The following is a 17,585-nucleotide window of genomic DNA, read 5'->3' as shown; positions in this document are numbered from 1 at the left end:
GCCCACTGATGGATAAATGGGCAAGGAAAAGTAGTGTGTGCCTACCATGGAATAGTGAACATTGTGTGTGTCAGTCGTGTCTGACTCTTTGTGACCCTATGGACTGTGGCCCGCCAGGCTCCTCTGTCAATGGGGATTCTCCAGGCAAGAATACTGGAGTGGTAGTCATTCCCTTCTCCAGGGGATCTTCCTGACCCAAGGATAAAACCCAGGTCTCCTGCATTGCAGGAAGATTCTTTACTATCTGAGCCACCAGGAAAGTAAGTGGAATATTATTCAGCCTAAAAGGGACAGAAATTCTGACACATGCCACTACATGAGTGACCTTTAAAGACATCATGCCAGATAAAATAAACCATTCACATACATACACAAAAATACTCTGTGATTCTATTTGTATGAGATAATTAGAGTAGTTGGAGTTATAGAACTGGAAAGTGGAATGGTACCCATCCAGAGTCTGGGGAAGGGGAAAATGAGGAGCTGCTTAATGGATAGGGAATTTCCATTTTGCAAGGTGAAAGAGTTCTGGAGATGGATTGAACAGCACCATAAATAGACTTAGCCGTACTGAACTGTACACTTGAAAACAGATAAGATGGTCAAATTTATGTTGTGTATATTTTACCACAAGTTAAAAATAATTAAATCATTCTAACCTTTGGTGCTTCATTGTGTCAAGATAATTTACTGAGATATTTATTAACTGTGCTTTTTTCCCTCTGAAATGGAAAATGGATGGAAAGAATGGATGGAAAGAGATTGTCTTACTCTGCTCCTGCCCCCATTCTAGAGAGGAGCCCAAGCTTTTTTGTGCCCTAACCCCAGAGGAAACTGTTGTTCTTGGCTTTTATAAAAGTCAATTATTTAAGGTGATTACACTCATTGTTAAAGACGGAGAAAGAGTCAAAGGCCTTTCAGAGTTGTCACTGGAGTAAAAGGGGAGGGAGAGGCAGAGACAAAATCAGGCAGAGCCGAGAGCGGGTTCTGGAAGGACGTGGAGGAGGGTCAGCGAGGTCTCGGTCTGCAAGTCCTGGGTAACTGCAGAAACCGTCTCAACGGGAACCCGCCACACCGAAGGCAGCAGAACCTTTGCCAAGACTGGGAGACAAGGTACCTGGAATGTTACTACCACGTCCTCCAGCCTAGCAAAGGCCCAGGTGCCCAACACAGTACCAGAGAAGTGGATTTGCTTAAATCCAAAATGTTATGAGCCCTAGGCAACTACGTTTCTTAAGTACAGCTGGTGTGGCCTGAACTCCTGAGGGCTCTCCTCAAAGGCTGTACTCTGCAGAAGGTTGCTGGGAACTTTGTAAGCACGGAGGACAACAAATTCTAGTATTAACTGAGATTGGATGTTCTATCAGCTTTGAAAGATCAAAGTTGTACTTAAAATAATATTCAAAGCTGGTTTAATTTGATTAAAAAGATCAAGTGATGTGACATTTTTCTGTAGACTTGAGTTTGTGGAACCTGTATGCAGGTCAGGAAGCAACAGTCAGAACTGTACATGGAACAACCGACTGGTTCCAAATAGGAAAAGGTGTACGTCAAGGTTGTGTATTGTCACCCTGCTTATTTAACTTCTATGCAGAGTACATCATGAGGAACGCTGGGCTGGAAGAAGCACAAGCTGGAATCAAGATTGCCGGGAGAAATATCAATAACCTCAGATATGCAGATGACACTACTCTTATGGCAAAAAGTGAAGAGGAACTCAAACGCCTCTTGATGAAAGTGAAAGAGGAGAGTGAAAAGATTGGCTTGAAGCTCAATATTCAGAAAACAAAGATCATGGCATCTGGTCCCATCACTTCATGGGAAATAGATGGAAAAACAGTGGAAACAGTGTCCGACTTTATTTTTGGGGGCTCCAAAATCACTGCAGATGCTGATTGCAGCCTTGAAATTAAAAGACGCTTACTCCTTGGAAGGAAAGTTATGACCAACCTTGATAATATATTAAAAAGCAGAGACATTACTTTGCCAACAAAGGTCCGTCTAGTCAAGGCTATGGTTTTCCCTGTGGTCATGTATGGATGTGAGAGTTGAACTTTGAAGAAAGCTGATCACCAAAGAATTGATGCTTTTGAACTGTGGTGTTGGAGAAGACTCTTGAGAGCCCCTTGTACCGCAAGGAGATCCAACCAGTCCATTCTAGGGGAGATCAATCCTGGGTGTTCATTGGAAGGACTAATGCTCAAGCTGAAACTGCAATACTTTGGCCACCTCATGTGACGAGTTGACTCACTGGAACAGACTCTGATGCGGGGAAAGGTTGGGGGCGGGAGGAGAAGGGGACGACAGAGAATGAGATGGCTGGATGGCATCACCGACTCTGTGGACATGAGTTTGAGTGAACTCCGGGAGTTGGTGATGGACAGGGAGACCTGGCGTGCTGTGATTCATGGGGTCGCAGAGAGTCGGACACGATTGAGCGACTGAACTGAGTTTGTGGAAATACATTCATATCCACTAAAATTTGTTACTTTTATGACCAACACCGTACTTTATTTGTAAGTATATTATAGTGTCAATAATTACATTTACAACACTTTATACATTTCATTGTATAATATTAACATCATACCAAAAAATCCACAGTTATAGTCTTGGTAATTTAAAATCTTTAAATACAAGCCATAATTGAAATGCTGAACATAAAAGAGAAATAGAAATGGCAGGAAAAAAAAAACTGGAAATAACTAAAAGAAACCACTGTCCCCCAAAAAATAAATAAAATCATCTGGTTTTGTATTTTAAAAGAAAAAAGGAATCAAGAAAATCAGATGATCGTATATATTTTAACAACATAGTTATATTTCTTTAGACCTATGTGAAAGGTAAAATTGTACCATACTAAATTCTATGTCCTTTTTTATCTAAAATTTCTTCTTAGCAAATCATTTTCATACAACATCCTGCTGATTGTCCAGATGCACCTCAAATTTTGATAATCCAGCTGCTCTGTATAAGTACTCAGGCACCCATTCTAGACCCGACTTTGCTGTCTCCTCCAGAGCAGGTGGACCTTGCCTGCTAGGATGGAACTGGCTCTTGCTGGACTGGTTCAGGCTCCTGTCTTGATGGTAGGACCCTCAGGGGGTCACTATTCACTCATCAACAGGTTTCTTGCCAGCTGGCTTCTCCTGTGTTCTCTCCTGGGAGCATTCCCTGCTCTAGACTCCAGTCCTGGGGACTCCAAGTCTTGCTTTGTCCCTTAGAAGTCTGTTCAATTTGATCAATCCCACGGGAGGTTCAATTTGATAGCCCCCCTTTGGGGGAGGAGACAGAGCTTTTAAAGGGTATCAAGGCTCTGGAAAGTTGCTCACAGTCACCTAGGGACAGCAGCAAAGCCAAGACTGTAAAGCCAAAGTCTATATGGCGCCAAAGGTTGTGCTACTTGCTTATGCACCAAGCTGCCTCTGCAATCCCATATCCCACAAAGAGCCATAAAATCAATGTGCATTTTTGCATTTTTAAAATTTTATACTGAAGTATATTTGATTTACAATGTGGTGTTAGTTTCAGGTATATAGCAAAGTGATTTACTTATACATATACATATGTCTATTCTTTGTCAGATTCTTTTCCCATATAGGTCATTACCGAGTATTGAGTAGAGAGTTCCCTGTGCTATACCGTAGGTCCTTGTTGATTATCTGTTTTCAACCAACGCTGATTAAATAGTTTTAGATTTTTTAGTGTAAAATATGTCAGAAATGCATGAAGAATGAGCTTGTGTCCATTCTGTGTTGCAGAGAAAAGCACATGGGAGCATAGGGGATAAATCCTCACCTCTTACCCCGGGTAGCATGACCTCGAGCCTTTCAGCTCTCTGGCTTTCAATGATCTTGTACATGAAATGGGTACTTGTAACTAAATGGTGTCTCAGAACCTTCCAAATCTGTCACTTTTGTAGCCAACCCTCGTCCCAGCCAGTCACTGAGACCCCAAACCAAGGATAAAATTCTGACGATCGCAGGACCCATAGCCCTTTCCCCCATAGCCCTTTCCCCCCAGGGCCTTCTTGGTCACGGACAGGTGCTCCTCAAGGACAGTCATTTCTGCAGGAAAGGATGAGATTGGTCAGGTTGCCACCCGAAATGACTTATTTTTCCTTCTCTCCCTGAGCAAAGCATATGCATCTCTGTCACATGAATATTTCTTCCCTCCTCCCCCAAAAGAACGACCTGGTCATCACGCAACAGTAACTCTGTTCTTTCCTTCTTCACCACAGTCAGGAGTGGCTCACATGTGATTCATTTTTTGCTGGTGGACCTGGTGTGGTGTCACGTCAGCCTGATCTCATAAGCTGCACTCTAAGAACTTTCCTCCTCCTCCCTCTTCTTTCTCTCTGCCTGCCCCCGCCTTGCATTCTTTTTTTTTTTTTTCTTTTCTTAAATGCTGGCCAGGGTAGAGATCCAGAGAGGAAAGCCCCTGCTTTCAAGGAGCTCAGAGACCCTGTGAAAGAGAGTTCACCCAGAAAGGAGTGCAGAGTGAAGATCTGAGCTGGGCGGAGGAGGGCAGGCTGCACCCGGTGGCTGAAGCTGAAGACAGGTTCCAAAGCATTTCTAGGGCAATGGTGACAAAAGAGAGGAGAGATGTTTGCCTGCTTGATGGCTTGATGGCAGGTGCGGGGCTATGGAGAGGGCCTGAAAGGGCCTGGAAAGGCAGAGGGCACAGAGGCTGAACTCCCAGGAGATGAGCATAGACGGATGTGCTGGAGAAGCGAGTTGAGTTCATTCACAGCAGCAGTGTGGGAGGGGGCGGCCCCTCCCCGTCCTGCTCATGCGCAGAGGTAGATAGATTCACTCTGGAGATATGTAGGCATATGTGGGGATGTGCCACACAAAAGACTCGGGGACTGCCTCTGTCCCATTCTGGTGAGCAAAGGCTACTTTTTCACATGTGCGCTAATGAGGACAGAGAACCTGCAACTTTAAGGCAGGATTTGATCCCAGGTCTCTCCATCTCCAACATCCTACTCTTCCAGCTGCTAGGACCAGTTCTAGCACCTAACTGTACATGTTAGCTATCCAGTCATGTCTGACCCTTTGCGACACTATGGACTGTAGCCCGCCAGGCTCCTCTGTCCATGGAATTCTCCAGGCAAGAAAACTGGAGTGGGTTTTCATTTCCTTCTGCAGGGGATCTTCCCGACCCAGGGATCAAGCCCAGATCTCCTGCCTTACAGGCAGATTCTTTACCATCTGAACCATCGGGGAAGCCCTTCTCTAGCACCTAGTGAAGTGAATGAATGCCTGTGAAGTATGGGCCCCTCCTTCATAAAAATGGAATCATAAGAATGACCTTTCAACAGTGTGAGGATTTATGACATGATCACACACGGCAGGGCCGTCTTCATTTGTCTCCCCACACTTAAACTCTGCTTTCCACTAGAGTGAATGTTTCAAAATGCATATCTTACTCGTTTCCTCCACCCTCCATCTTCCCATCAGAGCCCTGTTGCTCTCAGGATAAGTACCAAAGTCTTATGGCCAACAGGGAAGGGAGCTTAGATGCTACACACTTGCCAAACCCTTATCCATTCCTTAAATGGTCCAAGTCCCTCGAGTCACGGGCCTTTGCAACGCTCCTGCTCATCTGTCAGAGCACACTCAAATGAGGAATCCTCAGAACCCTCCCTAGGGGCCCATATGAGTCTGAGTATTCACATGACACCAGATCACCTTCCCCTTAGGGCTTCCCATGTGTGATCAGTTACTTACACGACTAGTCCTGTCTCCCCACCGATTACAGGGTCCATCTTAAATGTATCAAACATATTCTGTTTACCATTTTACTTCTAATCCAAATTTTAGACCATAGTGGACTTTCAATGAGTATCTGTTGGATGAATGATGTTCAGGAAGTGTTAGATTCCTCTTACCTAACAGAGAGATGGCATGTCAGGAGGTAGTGGTTACTGGTCAGGGGTCTAAGTCTTACTTTGCAAATGGAAAAAGTTCACTTTGTTGAAGTGTAAACTATATGGAGTCATGTTCAAGAGAACTGAGTCACAAGGGACTGAATAGTGTAGACCAAAATGTCAAAATTTCCATCCATAACAAGAGGATTTTTGCTCATATATTCCAGACTAATTGCATTAAGTCAGACATGACTGAGTGACTTCACTTTCACTTTTCACTTTCACACATTGGAGAAGGAAATGGCAACCCACTCCAGTGTTCTTGCCTGGAGAATCCCAGGGACGGGAGAGCCTGGTGGGCTTCCGTCTATGTGGTCGCAGAGAGTCGGACATGACTGAAGTGACTTAGCAGCAGCAGCAGAATTAATAGCAACTAATTCTAGTTGCTAATTGCATGTGATATGTGCCTGAAAAGGAAGAAGAGGGAGAAAAGGTGGAAGAGGAGTAAGAAAGATAATATGGTGGAAAGAGAGTAGGTTTCTTGGTGATAATTTTTTTAAAATAGTGCCTCTATTAAGCGCCTTACCTAATTAATACAGATAATGATAAGAACAATAATAATAAGCATGTGGCAACGGACATTCACTGAATTCTTACTAAGTACCAAGTTCCTGCAAAGTGCTTTGTTTTCTTTATTACTGCAACCATACGACAGGCTTCTCTGGTGACTCAGATGGTAAAGAATCTGCCTGCAATGCAGCAGAAAAGATCTCCTGCAGAAGGAAATGGCAACCCACTCCACTATTCTTGCCTGAAAAATCCCATGGACAGAGGAGCCTGGCGGGCTACAGTCTGTGTAGTCACAAAGTTTTAGGCACTACTGGATGACCCAGCCTTCTAGCACGACCATATAACATAGAACATGTGTATACATACACAGTGTGTATACAGTATATACATACTGTATACACTTCGTTTTCAGACCGGCTGGATGGCTATCCTTGTTTTGCTGGTGGGGAAACGTAGACAGAGGGAGAGGAACTTGCTCAGAGCCCCTGCTCTAGGACAGGATAAAGGAAACTTCAAATCTGAGCAGTCCCAGACCTGGCCCTTAATTACTACCCAGTACTGCCTCTCTCATCAGCAGAACAAAAATTAAGCTGTTAAGATTTTCAGCAGAGTGTCCCGAAAAGAGTGCTGTTTATCCTTTTTAATGCAATTCACCTGACACACTTGGAAACACGTTGGATGAACCAATTTATCCTGACAAAAGGAGAAGGGTAATTAGTTAATGACAATTGATTTGGGTTCCTTCATCATCTGCAGGAGGCTGATACATCAGTTGGCTTCCCTCCCCCCTCCCTTTTCTATTCTTTATTCATAACAAGTCGCACCCCATATGGACATCATTAGCTGGTGTTAGCTCGCCTCTTCTTTTAAATTGGAGTTGAGAATCACCACCAGCTTCACCGAGTGAAAGAAAATGGAAAAGGAAGGGAAAAAAAGAAAACAAGACCCGTCAGAGCTGTTGAATAGGCCAAAAAATGTAGTGTGTTACAAAGCACTTTCATTGTTTTCAAAGGACAACCTTTGTCCTCTGCCAGTTCTGTTATTGACCAGCTGCTTAGTTAACTGTGGTATCCATCTGCCAGCCCCGCAGTCTTCGTTGGGAATGAGGGAAGGTGCTGACCCTTCCCAGGAAGCACTGGTGACAGGTCTATAATTTGATAATCTCTTGTTCAGGAAAGATTTCACTTTGTTCCTTGATATACATCCCGGCCACTGGTGTGCCTTTGAGGCTTCTGATAACGCCAACTTTTCCCTCCTAAAAGCCTCGGTGTGGGATAAAGAGGGATAATGGAAGAACCCATTTCTCTCTGTTTGGCCTTACTTTTATTTTTCTAAAAATCAGAGATGAGTTATTGTGGTTCCACTAAAAAAAAAAAAGTGTTTATTATGATTTGTGGGTTTTTCAGAAAAAGAAAAACAAGCAGATAAACTTTTAGTGCAGAAAGTGGGCAGTTGTTCTGAACTTGGGGGATAAGACTTTAGATGTGGCAAAATGCATCTGTGTGGTAGCTATCAAATTGCCTGGCTTTGGAATGAAAAGGCACATGCTGTGTCCAGTTTTAAGCTCAAAGCCTGAGCAGAGAAAAAGAAAAACATTATTTCTCCTATCACTTTGTGTTCTTAGCACAATAGAATAAGAGATGAGTGAGCCTGGATTTGTTGAACAGTAGGAATTATATTCTGACAGCGTAGGGTTTAGTAAAATCCACAAACATGTTTTTCATCCTGCATTTTCATTCTGACTGGTAAGCCTCTTGACATTTTAATAAAAGTTATCATAGACTGCTGATTGAATTATATTTATCAACGTATTGGCAAGGCCATGTAGAATAGAGAAAAATATCCAATTTAGCCTCAAACTATGAGTTCCAGCCACTCCGTGTAGGAGTTTGTTTTCTTTATTGTTCTTTTTGTTGTTGTTTTTTGTGGTTGTTTTTGTGACAGTGTTACATGTGGAGCCTCAGTTTGCTCTTCAGACAAAAGTGGATGATAATGGGACTGATCACAAGCCTTCAAGAGGGTGTGAGGTAGGACAGTATGTCATATTCTCCAGTAGAAAATCACTCTAGGCCTTCTCTCTTCCTGAACAGCTTAGCATAATTTAAAATACCCCACCTATGCATGCTGTCTCTTTATCCTTTCCTAGAGAGGACATGAATGGATTGCATAGGCCACTATCTAATATCAGATGTCCTTGCATGCATGCAAAGTTACTTCTTCATGTCCAACTCATTGCGACCCCATGGACTGTAGCCTACCAGGCTCTTCTGTCTGTGGGATCCTCTAGGCAAGAATACTGGAGTGGGCTGCCATCCAGGGGATCTTCCCGACCCTGGGATTTAACCCACATCACCTGGAGTGCCTGCATTGCAGATAGATTGTTTACTATGAGCCACCAGGGGAAGCCCATCAAATGTCCTTAGTGACATGTTTTTCTTCCCAAGCTGCATTGGGATGGTGGTGGGGATGGGGAAGGGTAATGACCTTATCTCTAGATTTTACATCATTGTCTCAGGTGTCAGACCCTGGTCTAATCAATCGAGGACAAGCAGCTGGCTTGTTTTGTCTTGAGACCCATGCCTCAAACTGAAATGACTCATCAGAAAGAACCAACCTCATGGAGCTGCTATCCTCGGGAGGAACGAATGGACATGGTGCGTACTGATTGCTCCATGACCAGCTGAGATCTTCAGTTTTCCTTCTCCATAGCCCACCTTTTCTTGGCTTAGTTGAACTTCACTGCTCTGTTTTGAGCTCCAGCCAGCTTTGGGCTTATTCCCCAAACGAGAGCCTCTAGCACCCAGCCTCCAGAGTTGGCCCTCAGTTTTATACATTCAAATTAAAGACAGCTCCTGTCCCAGCATCTCTCCTCTGCTCTTGGTGAACCCAGAAGAAGACCATCCATTCAGGTCCTGCAGTGAACATTGTCACCAGACTCTCTAGATAAATTAGGTTCCATGTGTGTTATCCATCTTAGCCACAGACCCCTGTTCTTCCTTCATTATCTTCACCAATGAATGGCTCCTCTAGCCCTTGAGAACCTTACTTAGATCCCAGCCTTCTCCACCCCTAAAACAGCATGTTGTAAAGATTCTACCTGCTTAATCCTTTTTAAAAATTTATTTTATTGAAATATGAGCTTCCCTTGTGACTCAGCTGGTGAAGAATCTGCCTCAATGAGGGAGACCTGGGTTTGACCCCTGGGTTGGGAAGATCCCCTAGAGAAGGGAAAGGGTACCCACTCCAGTATTCTGGCCTGGAGAACTCCATACAGTCCATGAGGTGGCAAAGAGTCGGACTTGACTGAGAGACTTTCAGTTTATTGAAATATAGTTGATTTACAAAGCTATATTAATTTCTGCTATACAGTAAATAGAGTCAGTTATACACATATGCATTATTTTTCATATTTTCCCCTTATGACTTATCACAGGATATTGAATATAGTTCACTTCTAGCTTCAGCCGCTGGTATTTGTCAGTGATAAAACCACACACACAAAAAATATTCGTTGGCTTCTTTGGTGTTTTTCCAAATTACTGCCTGACCTACAATCCTTTCATTGCTACTTGTTACCCTCTGGATAAAACCCATCCCCCGTAGAAAGGTATGCAGTGCTCTCCAGCATTTAGTCCTCCACCCTTAAAGCTTGTAGCCTTTCTCCTTATACCTTCTTCTTCTGCCAAAGATTACCTGAATACAGTTCCAAACACACTCTGCTCTTCCTCCTCTAGATCTTACTAACTAGATCCCTTCACTAAATTGTTTGGTCTACTTATTTAAAATTTATAAATAGTATGTACTATGTGCCAAGTATTTCACAAATATTAACCCATCTAATCCTGACTACAATCTAAGGTTATTTATGGGGAAATTGGGGCACCAAGAAAAGAGATTTTTCTTGAACTCATTGAAGGTTCAAGGCTCAGTCTTCTGTATTCTCATATCATTATGTCTGTGTTCATCTTTCAGAATGTTATCTCATTTGTCTGTCGGGACTGTCTATATATTCATATAATGTGGTGCTGCTCAGCAATTAAAGAGAATAAACTATGGAAACAAATAGCAACACGGATGATATAGCAGCAAATGTATTATGCTCAGAAAGTAAAAGAGATCAGGCTCAAAAGGCTACATGATTCTAGTGACATGGAATGTCATCCTTCTGGGAAATATAAAGCTAGATGGACAGAAACAAATCAATGGTTGCCAGAGACTAGAGGTGGGGACAGAAGGAGACTACAAAAGAATACAAGGGAAATCTGGGGGGGAGATGATGAAACTGTTCTATATCTTGACTATATACAGTTACGTGAAACTGTGTTGCCCAAAACTAAACATTTAAAAGCGTAAATTTGTACATTGTGTTTCTCAAAAAAAAAAAAAATCCATATCTTCATATTTAAAATGAGTTGAAAGATCTCTGTATCAGATTCAAGAGTCTGACCTCCAAGAACCCTCTACAGGTTCCCTCCAGGCTTTCATACTGTAGTCCTCCCCATTCTGAACTCAGGAGAGAGCAACTTCCCTTTTAAGATAGTCTCTGTGGTGAACCCCTGAGCAGAGTTGTTTTGAAGCTGGCACGTCTAAAACCACTATTCTAAACTCCAGGTTAGTAACTTTTAGACTTCGGTGTGTACTAGAAGAATACCTGGGAGAAACTTGTTAAAATGCTCCAGGTTCCAGACATTCTGATTATGTAGGTCTGAAATGAGACTTAGGAAACTGTTTTGTTGGAAAAAAAGAGATGGGATTCAAGATATTTTTGTCACACTTAGACAAACATTACCAAGGGAGTCCCAAAGGAAAATAAACTAGATAAAGTCCAATCATTTGAAGATTGTGGCTTGACACCAGAGTCTTCCCAAGCTCATGAGGGAAAGTCCATCTCCTCTACCTCAGGTGAGCTCAGCCAAAGAGGCCCTGGAAGAGGTAGTGTGTTAGTGTGTCATCCACACTGACAGTCTAAGCCCTTTGCTCCGGATTCCTGGTTCCTGGCTTGCTTTGCCTTTGCTTTTTATCAAAGATGATGCTTTGCTCCTGTGCAAGGGGCTTTGGCCTCCTCATGGCCCCAGAAGCCAACCATATCAAAATACAGTAAGTCTAACATGCCAGTAGTGGAGCATCTTTGTAGTCAGAGATCACTGTATAGTAGGGAGGGAAAAACATCCAGGGCAGAAGTCTAGAAAGCCCTCAGTCTTGTAGTTGAAAGAGCACAGCCTTTGCAATGAGAACATGGACTTGCATCTTGACTCTGCCTCTGGCTATCTGTGTGACTTTGGGGAAGTCACTTAACCTTGAACCTCCGTTGTTTAGTAGAGGAGGTCATGAGAACCACCTTCTGAGCAATATGGTTCAGGAATGACACATGCATATGCTTCTCTTTTCTTTTCTTCATTTGTTTTTATTGAGGCATAAATCCACATATATACAGTAAAGTGCATGTGTCTTAAGGCACAACACAATGAGTTTTTACACAGTAAATACAGCCATAGAACCACCACCAGATAAAGACAGAGAACATTTCTGGCACCCCAAAAGGCTCCTTTGTGTCCCCATCCAGTCAGTAACCCCTGAAGGGTAACCATTCTTCTGACTTCTATCACCAGTGATTAGATTTCCAACACATGGCTTTTTTTTTTTTTTATTGTTTCACCCATTATTCTAATTCCTGTCAATCAGTTTATTATTCATTGCATATTTACACTTCCAAAATCACTGCATTTATATGTAATTTGCTCTTGCCTACACAAAAAGTGGGTACAGTTAGATATGGCATTTAAGGCGATGTGTCAGGTAGGTTTCAATTCAGGAAACAGAAACAATAGGTACAGGGTTCAGGTTACCATTTTTCTAAATTCCATATATATGTGTTAATATACAGTATTGATGTTCTTCTTTCTGGCTTACTTCACTCTGTATAATTGGCTCCAATTTCATCCACCTCATTAAAACTGATTCAAATGCATTTTTCTTGATGGCTGAAAAATACTCCATTGTGTATATGTACCAAAGCTTTCTTATCCATTCATCTGCAGATGGACATCTAGGTTGCTTCCATGTCCTGGCTATTATAAACAGTGCTGCAATGAACATTGGAGTACATGTGTCTCTTTCAATTCTGGTTTCCTCGGTGTGTATGCCCAGGAGTGCGATCGCTGGATCATATGGCAGTTCTATTTCCAGTTTTCTGAGGAATCTCCACATGGCTTTTTGACAGATATCAATTTTATTCTTGTGACACAGGGTGAAGCAAATGTCAGAAAATCATGAGCAGATGCTTCTTAAGCAATGACCTCATTGGAGAGCTTGGGAAAGAGATATTCAGTCAGTGACACATTAGAGGTTACACAACCTGGTATATCTTAGCAGTAAGAAGAGGGATAGTAATTCTGGTCCGTGAAGGGGAAAAAGTGTTCACCCTGCTAAGAATCCACGTGGAAGTGAACCTAGCCTTGGTGAAATATTGTTTCTGACACTTGAAGGATGAAAGTGTGGAGGTTCATATAGATCATTGAGGAAGGCAGACAGACAGATGCAAACTTTGCAGGAGAAAATAAAATGATTTATGTGACATAGCATATAAAATTGTACAGTTAAGCTGCATGCACTCAGCCTTCACACTCATAACCTTCGTGTTCAGTCTCACTGTTACCTCCTAAAGTCGTTTGTAAACCATTCTTCTTTTCTGCAGTCCCCTTGCTGCTGCTGCTGCTGCTGCTAAGTCACTTCAGTCGTGTCCGACTCTGTGTGACCCCATAGACGGAAGCCCACCAGGCTCCCCGTCCCTGGGATTCTCCAGGCAAGAACACTGGAGTGGGTTGCCATTTCCTTCTCCAATGTGTGAAAGTGAAAAGTGAAACTGCCTTTTCAATGGTCTATTGCCTCAGCTTCCTAAATAGTCCTATCTTAAACCCACCCACTCTGCCTCTAGGATGATTGTTCTCCCACTGAATCTTGGGAACCAGTGGCTACATTGCTTCCAAGTTAAATGTCCATATGACTATGATACAAAAGCTCCTTTCTTAATATCCCTGTCCATCAAGTAGTCTTAAATCCAAACAATCATTTCCATTCACTCTAGATGAATCCTTCACCACTGTTTCCTGCACTCTGGGCCTTCCCTGACTTTTCACTGGCATGCCCTGTCTGTCTTCTAATACAATTCTAATCCTTTGTCAACTCCATGACAACTGTCACTCTTATATTGTACCTTCTTCTACCCAGCTTCCCTTTTACCAGACGGAAGCCACAACTCCCTCCACTGTATATATCAAGGCCTCACTTATGTAAGTCATGTATGACTTCCCAAGTGGCTCAGTGGTTAAGAATTCAGCTGCTAGTGCAGGATGTGTGGGAGACACAAGTTCGATCTCTGGGTTGGGAAGGTCCCCTGGAGAAGGAAATGGCATCCCACCCCAGTATTCTTGCCTGGAAAATTGCATGGACAGAGGAGCCTGGCAGGCTACAGTCCATGGGGTTTCAAAGATGTGGACACGACTGAGGGACTAAGCACACACTCATAGGCTTTGTCCGGCTGTACTATGTTTAGCTGCTGTATACTGACCATCGTTGTATACGTGCAGGAGAGGAGAGAAGTGGGAGAAGCCTGCACTAGATTTAAGGGACGATGTGCCCATGGAAGCCTCCTTCCTACTGGGAGACACAAGTCCAAATCTCAGGTTTCCAGGGTGGGTACCAAGGATCGTGCATTTGTTCTGAATGAGGTATGACAGTATTCTCTGGGGGTTTTAACTGGAAGGTGGGACACGGCAGCCAGGAACTCAAGGTAGAGATGTGTGGCAAGCAGAATTCTAAGCTCTTCCCAATGGTTTCCTGATCCCTGATGTACATGCCCAACAGAATCCCCTGTACTATGAGTAAGTTCAGTTCAGTTCAGTCACTCAGCTGTGTCTTACTCTTTGTGAGCCCGTGGACTGCAGCATGCCAGGCTTCCCTGTCCTTCACCAACTCCCAGAGCTTTCTCAAACTCATGTCCATAGAGTTGGTGATGCCTTCCAACCATCTCATCCTCTGTCGTCCCCTTCTCCTCCTGGCTTCAATCTTTCCCAGCATCAGGGTCTTTTCAAATGAATCAGTTCTTCGCATCAGGTGGCCAAAGTATCGAAGTTTCAGCTTTGGCATCAGTCCTTCCAATGAATATTCAGGACTGATTTCCTTTAGGATGGACTGGTTGGATATCCTTGCCATCCAAGGGACTCTCAAGAGTCTTCTCCAACACCACAGTTCAAAAGCATCAATTCTTTGGCACTCAACTTTCTTTATAGTCCAACTTTCACATCCATACATGACTATTGGAAAAACCACAACTTTGATTAGACGGACCTTTGTTGGCAAAGTAATCTCTTGCTTTTTAATATGCTGTCTAGGTTGTACTTTTATTCTCATCATCAGATTATATTACAAGGCACCCCTGGCCTTAAAATAAGGAGATGACTCATGTGAAGTGGTGCCACAAGGTAGCATTAGGAATGAGAAACCTCTTTTGTTAGCCACTGAGATTCTGGGGCTATTTATTACAGCAACATAAACTTCCAATAACTGTGTGACATACCAGTGAAATATTTATCAGGCAATTTTACTTACCCTCACAAAATGGTAGTTGGCCCTTGATATAGTGGATTTATATTGTATCTTTAATATCTTACTTATGCAAGAACAAATGTAGTTGGAGACCATAGCCCTTGATTATTCTTAGCAAAATCCATTCTTAAATTTTATTTTTTAATAAATAAGGACATAAAGCATCTAAATCTTTTCCCACAAATTATGTGCTTATTATTATGAAATGTAGAGATTACAGAATTAGAGGAAAAAACAATCCCTGTGATCTCATAACCATTATTGACATTGATGATAATATGTTTTTCGCCTTTCTCTTCTATCCTATATATAGATATATACTGTCTTCTCTCTGTCTCTCCTTGTGCAAATCTATAAAAATTTTAATGAGATAAAATAAGAGGATTGCCTGGATAGGCGTTCTTTGTCTAATCACATGAGCCCCTTGAAAGTGGAGAGATTTCTCTGGCTGGTCACAGAACGGGATGGCAGAGAGATGGGAATCGTGAAAGGATTTGACATCAAGAGGTTCCCCACTGCTGAACGAAGAGGGCTCCCTTGGCAAGGACTAAGAATGGCCTCTTGGGGCTGAGGGTGATCTTCCGCCCACAGTAGCAAGACAGCGGGCCCCTTACTCCTACACCCGCCACGAGAAAGCCTACCAACAACCTGCCTGAGTCTGGAAGCAGATCTTACCCTAGTAGAGCCTCTAGATGAGAGAGCAGCTGGTTGACACCTTGATTTTAGCTATGAGACCTAAGCAGAGGATCCAGGGAAAATGTGCTGAACACACAACTCATGGAAGCTAGGAGATAACAAACTTATATTGTTTGAAACCCCTACATTTATGGCTAACTTGTTATGCAATAGAAACAAGGCAGGATGATATGTGCAGTCCAATATGGTGGGTATTTTGTCAGTTTCCATGATTTTGCTGCTGCCGTTCAACTGCTAAGTCATGTCTGACTCTTTGTGACCCCATGTTCTGCAGTACACTAGGCTTCCCTGTTCTTAGTACCTCTCAGAGCTTTATCAAACTCATGTCCATTGAGTTGGCGAGGCCATCCAACCATCTCATTCTCTGTTCTCCCTTCTCCTCCTATCCAGCATCAAGGTATTTTCCAATGAGTCAGCTCTTCCCATCAGGTGACCAAAGTATTGCAGTTTCAGCTTCAGCATCAGTTCTTCCAATGAATATTCAGGACTGATTTCCTTTAGGATGGACTGGTTGGATCTCCTTGCAGTCCAAGGGACTCTCAAGAGTCTTCTCCAGCACCACAGTTCAAAAGCCTCAATTCTTCAGCGATCAGTCTTCTTTGTGGTCCAACTTTCACATCCAAACATGGCTACTGGAAAAGTATAGCTTTGACTGTACAGACCTTTGTCAGCAACGTGATGTCTCTGCTTTTTAAAACATTGTCTAGGTTTGTCATAGCTTTCTTACCAAGGAGCAAGTGTCTTTTAATTTCATGGCTGCAGTCACCATCCACAGTGATTTTGGGGCCCAAGAAATAAAGTCTGTCACTGTTTCCACTTTTTCCCCATCTATTTGCAATGAAGTGATGGGACTGGATGCCATGATCTTAGTTTTGTGAATGTTCAGTTTTATAATAGCTTTTTCACTCTCCTCTTTCACGTTCATCAAGAGGCTCTTTGATTTATATAAGCCTGAGCTAGAAAGCTGTGAGGAGGAAGAAGGTCTTGCCAAGGTCATGTGGGATGTGGGCTCTGGCTTCATGTGAGATTCTTGGACTATATTCAGGAAACGAAAGCTATAGGCAAGTTGAAGAAATAAGGAGCAGTGGGGTGGTTTACCGTGCTGGATATGGGAGTGCTGAGGATCTTTCTAGACACTGGAAATCAGATTAAGTCAGTTGACTCATGCTGGAACCCACATGCTAGACACACAAAAGTCTTCTTTTCCTGCCTGTCCAGAGCTGCTCTTGACTGAATCAACTGTGAAAATGTCCTCAGGACTAAAGTGTTGAGAAGGCTAAAGAAGAAAGTGACCAAAAATCTCTGCCCCTCCACTAGAGGATAACTTGAGAATTCTGCTCTGAAGGACAGTTTTATTCATCTTTATATCCTTAACATCAGTAACAAAATCTGTAATAAGTAGGTTCACACTATCTGTCAACTGAAAATTGCAGAAATGCCATGTGTAGAATTGAAAGCCTCTGACTGACCCATTTGGCCCTTTTTATAATTTATTGTGCTTTAATGGAAAGACTACGAGGTTTGTAGTCAGACATACATGAGAACAAGTCCTGATCACCATCATTAACCTCGCTGAACCTTATTCTCCAGGGTCCCAGCTGCAGGCTGGGCTTTTGAGATGGCCAGCACCAAGCAGAAAAAAATGCTCTATTCATGTGCGGTTCCTCCAATCAAACCCCCAGTGAACTTTCAAACTGAGAAGCTACTGGGTCTGAATTAATCCAAGAAATGTTGTAACTGAGACAGATATGTGAGTTTGGTTGTTTTCTCTTACTTTTAGATGGTACTGACATTCTCATTCTTTGAAAGTCAAGATACAGTCATTTGAAATCAGAGACTTTAG

The sequence above is a fragment of the Moschus berezovskii genome, chromosome 25 (genome assembly GCF_049115385.1).
Source record: "Moschus berezovskii isolate FMDL1 chromosome 25, NW_MosBer_1.0, whole genome shotgun sequence".
Taxonomy (NCBI): domain Eukaryota; kingdom Metazoa; phylum Chordata; class Mammalia; order Artiodactyla; family Moschidae; genus Moschus; species Moschus berezovskii.
This window is presented reverse-complemented; position numbering follows the sequence as displayed.